General features: G+C 33.3%; 1 pseudogene; it reads right to left on the bottom strand.

Moving 5' to 3' along the window:
* Positions 1 to 493: 493 nt before the first annotated feature.
* LOC149267326 (cytokinin dehydrogenase 4-like) lies at positions 494 to 5,835 on the bottom strand (annotated as a pseudogene).
* Positions 5,836 to 6,711: the final 876 nt, after the last annotated feature.

The raw sequence follows: 6,711 nt of genomic DNA, 5'->3' as shown, positions 1-6,711 counted from the left end.
ATCAACGAGAAAACGACAAAGATTTTGTGCACCAAATGTGGAGGGATTTCCCTTGCAATTAAAGTGATAGGGAGGTCAATGGCAGGCGTCACCGATGCATGGGAATGGGAATAGGCAGTCCAGATCCAAGAACACGCAGACTCTCTCGCCAACTATCACGTCAATTTGCAATTGTGCTTTCTCTATTTAACCATTGCCTTCCCGGAGGACAAAATGGTTAGGGTCGAGGCCTTGCTTCCGTTGTGACTGGGAGAAAGTATGCTTGCAACAAAGAAACTGCAAGATGAGCATGGCCACAAAGATCCATTGGAGATTGGAAGAATTTATTTGAAGGTTTTAGCTGATGAGTGTTTGGTCAAACCCATGCTCACATGCATCGATGGGGTGTGATCCTTTTGAGGGTGCATGATGTCATTCGTGGTTTGGCCATATACATTGATGAGACAAAAGAAAACTTCTACTGTTGCACAGGTAAGAGTTTGTAGGTGTGGAATCAATAAGAGTTTGTAGGTAAGAGTTTCAGCTCCGATGGGTGGACACGATCAAGAAAGTCCAGATAGGAGATATCTGGAGTAAAAACGGATCCTGAGATCAAGTGCAAGGAAGGTAACAGGAACATTACATCCTGCAACATATATTCCACCAAATCTCACAAGTCAACATATAATTGCTAATTTATACGAGGAACAACCGTAGAGCTTGATTATTTAAGAAATGTAAACTTTACGGTCTGAAATTTCGAACCAAATATAATAAAATTGGGCAAAATAAAATTTAGATTTTCAATTTCGAGAAAATCTGAGAAAATTAGAAACTTGCCTTTTATGTTAGAGAAATACTTTAAACACAGATCATACCGGCATAAATTGGCCTTCAACGTTTTCTTTTCTCTCTCTGTGTTTATATATATATATCTTAAAATTTAATATCATTTTATAAAGCAAAATTAACAATATATTTTCACATAATTAATTTAAAAATGAAAATAAGTAATATTAAAATAAATAAATAAATATTTACAAATTTTATAATAAAATTATGAATAAGATTAATATTAGAATATTTTGAAGTCACTGATTTTTTAAATAATATTTAAAAAGTAGTAGTCTAACCAGGCGAAGGAGTTGCCTGGAAAGTTATGGAAATTTCAGTTATATTTAGAGAAAATCCAGCAAAGATTTTTTAAAATCCAAGTTATAGTTGCTAAACTTCAAAATTTTAGGTGTTCTAGACATTTTTGATGGTGCTGAATCTATTTCCACCATCAAAAACACAATTCAAACACTGCCTCTATAATATTTTTTGAATTTTTTCTACCCGGATTCCAGCCATTTTTAGTGGTCCGGGCAATTCCTCCGCCTCAGTAGACCACTCCATTTAAAAATGAAAAACAAAAACACTTTATTAAGTGTTTTTGTACTTATGTTAATTTTCAATATTTTTATATTTATGTTAATTTTCAGTTTTAAAATATTATTAGATTTTAAAATATTTATAATATTAATGAAGTTATAATTTATCAAATCACTGAAATTAATGAAAAATTTTCTAATCTCTCTAATTAAAAATGTAAATTAATTAATTCTTTATTAGTTTTTTAAAAAATCAATATTATTAAAATAGAAATGAATTTTCACAAATTTTGTAAAGATATTGAGATTCCACTTATTATAATGTTATTGAATGAAAGTATCTATCTTATATATGATATGAATATATAGATTTAAAAAACACATTCTCATAAATTTCAATTTATATAAATAATTTTATTCTATTTATAATTGACTAAATTACCAAAACTTTAAAGTTATACCAAAACCTTTCTTAAATATTTTTGTCATCAAATAAAATATTAAAACAAACTAGCTAATCTTTTAATGTTTTGATTATTATTGTTTTTTCTTTTTAGTTGGATAGAGCAAAAATGATTTGAGTGAAAAGTATTGGCCATTACATAGATCTTATACTATATCCTCCTTCTTGGAATCTCACCTAGTACCTTCTCTCAACAAATTTTGAGAGTATACCTTGGTTGTTATTGTAGTTCATTAGAGGTTGATGCTTATTTAATGCAATATGAGGGTTTTGTTGGTCTAGAGTATGCAAGATGTATAGGGATCATGTTGTAATGATGCCAATGACATTCCTAATGCGAATGGTCTTAACACTTTTAAAGCAACCACACAAGTGGAAGATGACGAATACGGTAGTAGGCCTTTCTCATTACTTTCGTTGGGTGTTGGGTGTGTGTAACTTGTAGCTTCAATCCTTATCTCTGCACTTTTTACTATTTTCATTGTCATGTAGATTGACTTAGATTCTCTAGCATTTTATGTTCTATCTATGTTCTTGGCATCTCCTATTTCAATAATGGAAGAATTCTTTGAACTTTATAGGATTGCAATATTTATACTATTCCCTATCTTTCTAGGTACAAATAAGTTACTTTTATTTGAACTACAAAGGACCACTAAGTTTCCTCTCCTACCACCTTGCTCTAGGATTTTGTGTTGGATGTTTGTTTCTCATTATGTGTGTGGTCCTTTGGTATTGGCTTCTTGAAGTGTAGGGCATTCATGAATTAGCGCGGGACAACACTTTGTTTTGGTTGCTTCAAAATTGCCCAATATGGATCGCAGAAAAAGAAATGAGTGAGACCCTTTCATTCCAGTTGGTGGAATGCAAAAACAGAAGGCCAAATCCACAACCCTAAGGAATTTTATACTTTGCTTTTTGGTATAGGTGTTAAAAGAGAAACTTTGTAGGCCTAACAATGGTTCAATCAAAACATACCAATACACATCCAACAAATAGTTCATGGACTAATCGATTTAGTGAGATATAGGCATCTCTAGATGTCCAAATGATAAATCTGAGTTTAACTTAAAAATTGGGTCTTAGACTCTACATTTCTGAGGTCTCTAGGCACAAATATGTTTCAAGCTATGGAATTTTATTAGATAGGCAAGACTCTGTTTGTTATCACATTGGGTAACTAGGGACATAATGAGGTAACTTGAAATGGTATGGAGAGTTCCCTTTTCACTAAATTTCAGTGTTATTGGCTAGGAACCAAATAAAGAGGAAGTATGGGGAATGTCACCAAAACTTCTAACTCACATGGTATCGACTCTAACCTAATAGTCATTAAGAATGGTTAATTTCAAAACCTTTAGGGAAAAGCCTAAAAAATCTAAAACTCTTTCTCCCCACATATATATAATATGACCTTATCTATCTATCTATCTAGCTATCTATCTATCTATCATACTTTATTCTAATACATCTATGATGTCATCATATTATAACTCCTATAATTTATTCTAATACACATATAAATAGGAAGTATGAGGAATGTCACCAAAACTTTTAACTCGCATGGTATCAACTCTAACTTGATAGTCATTAAGAATGGTTAATTTCAAAAACTTTAGGGAAAAACCTAAAAAATCTAAAACTATTTCTCCCCACATATATATAATATGACCTTATCTATCTATCTATCTGTCTATCTATCTATTTATATATCTATCTATCATACTTTATTCTAATACATCTATGATGCCATTATATTATAATTTGGAAAAACTTCATATACTTTATTCTAATCTATGGGGAATGTCACCAAAACTTCTAACTCACATGGTATCAACTCTAACCTGATAGTCATTAAAAATAGTTAGTTTTTAAAACTTTAAGGAAAAGCCTGAAAAATCTAAAACTCTTTTTCCCCACATATATATAATATGACCTTATCTATCTATCTATCTATCATATTTTATTCTAAAAGATCTATGATATCATCATATTATAACTCTTATCCTTTATTCTGATACATCTATAACGTCATCATATTATAATTTGGAAAAATTTCATATACTTTATTTTAATTTATTAGAGAGTTTTTACAAAGCTATCTTAAATATTGAAATAAAGTTTTTACAAAATTATTTTAAATATTTCTTTTACAATTTTGATATATGAGAAACAACTTTAGAATAATAAAATAACACCATGAAATATATGAAATATATAAATAAATATATATATATATATATATATATTATTAATAATATGGAATTAAATTTTTTTTTTAAGAAAAAATGCTTTTTTATATATTCAATTCTAACTCAGCAAAATAAATATATAAAAACTTGCCTAAAATTATTTATTTATATATATACACACTAGTGATTTCAACGAGAAAAGCAATCACCAAATAATAAAAGTTAAAAATAGTGTATCTCAAGCTACATTACTGTCTTTTTGTAATTATGCAGAAAACAGAAAGGTACGCAGAAAACAGGAAGGTACAAAATTTAACTAGCTTACAAAATTACCTACCAAACAGATAAATGCTTCTGTTAAAATAAGTGAGAAGACAAAAATTTAAGAAAAGACCTTACAAATGTGAAACGGGAACTATGCGCATCTGACCTCTTGCAATTATCTAATGAGGGTCACATCGATCCTACAAAATGTTCCCTGAAACTATAAAAAAAAAAATTCTTCGCATTTTGAGGGGGGCGACCATTTTTTTTTTAAATAACTATGTTACAATGGGAACTATGTGAATCTAACCTTTAGCAATTATCTAATGATGTCGCATCAATCCTACACAACGTTCCCTGAAACTACATAAAAAATAGTCTTTATCATACCTGGTCAACAGTGTCGTTGTTCATGTAGTTCATGGTCATTTCGAGGCAGTACAAGAGACGGCCCTCTGTGTTCAGATTTCTCACTTGACTGGATTCTCAGGCGAGAAGAAAGACGACACCCAATGGTCGAGTAGTCCGTCCTTGTTTACAGCTACAAATCCGTCAACATAATCGAATGTGAGATTACCTATGGGATGTGATACTAAAAATTCCTGATCGCTGGTAAAAACTTTGAAGTTTGAGTACAGAACTCTGATCCATTTCACCTGTACAATCAATATTATGCATAAACTCTGATTATTTCGAAATTACTTACAAAAAACATCCATTAACATACAAATCTCTGAAGGGTCGATAATAATATCACCCACACCCTTTGTGGCGCGGGCTCAAGAGCAATCCGAGCCTTGGTGATAATGCCGAATTGACCTAGCCCACCAAAGAACTGCATGAAATAGCTCTGTATTCTGGTCTTTAGAGCAATTCAATACTTCCCCTTTCCCTGCATGGTATATTCGACATTAATAGAAACTAAAAGAAAAAAAGGGAGTATCAGTTTATCAAGTAAAGGATCCTATTGGGTTTGTTTGAGAAGTTTACCTGTGACGACTTCAAGCTCATAGACATTGTTGATCTGGGGGCCATGGCGAAAAGCTTGGCCACTTATTCCAGCATTGGAGAGCGTTCCACCGACTGTGAAATATAGGTAGTCTGTCCATGACTTTGGAGCCAAACCTTCCTTGAGCGTGGCATGCAACACGTCAATCCACAAGTCACCTCCATTGACATCGACATATAACGAACCATGTTTCTTCACATCTATGACCCCTTTGAGGGAATCCATTGCTATGATAATTCCATTTTCTGCTTGAGCTTGTCCGTCGAGGGAAGAAGCAAGAGCATGGCCTCTGGCAGCAATTGTGAGATCGGACGAGGAACCATATCTGTAAATCGACTTGACCAGTGTTGCAATGTCTCATATGGCTCTGGGATGAGTTCTATGTCGATTCCCAAAATCAGTTTCAGCGAGATGGGTATTGTCGAAGTCAACATATCCATCGAAATGAAAGGCTCTGAGAAGCGAGCATCCTAGATCCATTGCTGACAAACCCACAACTGAAATCAAGCTGGTAATCACAAATATCAATACCAGCACCGAAGTCCGGTTATCCATAGAAATATATCACAACAATAGGGCTATGGTGGAAAGTGGATATATGGGTGGCGCCCCAATATATAATTGAACAGGGTGAGAAACAGAATGTGAAATGGACACTCAACAACTTTGAACAGTCGCTTTGCAGGATCTCTCCTTTATCGAATTTCACAATGCTTCAGTTATAAGCTAACTTGCTCTGATATCTTTCCACAGTAAATGTGGTTGCTTTCTCCAACATAGAATCCTTCTTTTCTTAGCATTACCTTAACAAACTTTATCTTTCCAGATTTGCTCAGCACAGACGGGCGACCACACTAGGAAATCAGGGAACATAGAAACGAGAAAGGATTGGCGGGCTGAAATGCATGAGACGAAATAGCGCGCATGGGGAAATTTGAAAAGATGGATATTGACAGGAAGACGCTCAATGCTCAGTATAGGCATGTGCCATAGAGGGTATTAATCATTTGAATTTAGGAATACATAGATTGTGGACTCACGTATCAATAGAAGACGATGAATTTTGGAATACAGAACTCGTGAAAATCATGTAATTGGAAAAAAGAGAAGGTGATGGGATGAAATCAGTTGAAATAGTTGGTACTAAACAGCTGGCAGGCACACAAGAAATACCAATACCACGGCTCCATAAGTAGAAATCGCAATACCATCGCTCCATAAATAGATGGGCGGATCTGCGCTATAATGAGGACCAATTTAATAATATAATTCGTTTATATGATTTGTCCAGCATGCAGGCCAAAAAAATCTCACGGACTCTACATTAATTTTTCAGATTATCAGTCGTATTGGATTGTTGGGAAAGTTCGGTAGCATTTAGTGTTGGAAATAATAATCTCACCCATCGCAATAAACACCTTGACAACAGCC

This window comes from Pinus tabuliformis, chromosome 6, assembly GCF_031772625.1.
Source record: "Pinus tabuliformis cultivar Carrire ecotype Pingquan chromosome 6, CPIR1, whole genome shotgun sequence".
Lineage (NCBI taxonomy): Eukaryota > Viridiplantae > Streptophyta > Pinopsida > Pinales > Pinaceae > Pinus > Pinus tabuliformis.
This window is presented reverse-complemented; position numbering and strand designations above follow the sequence as displayed.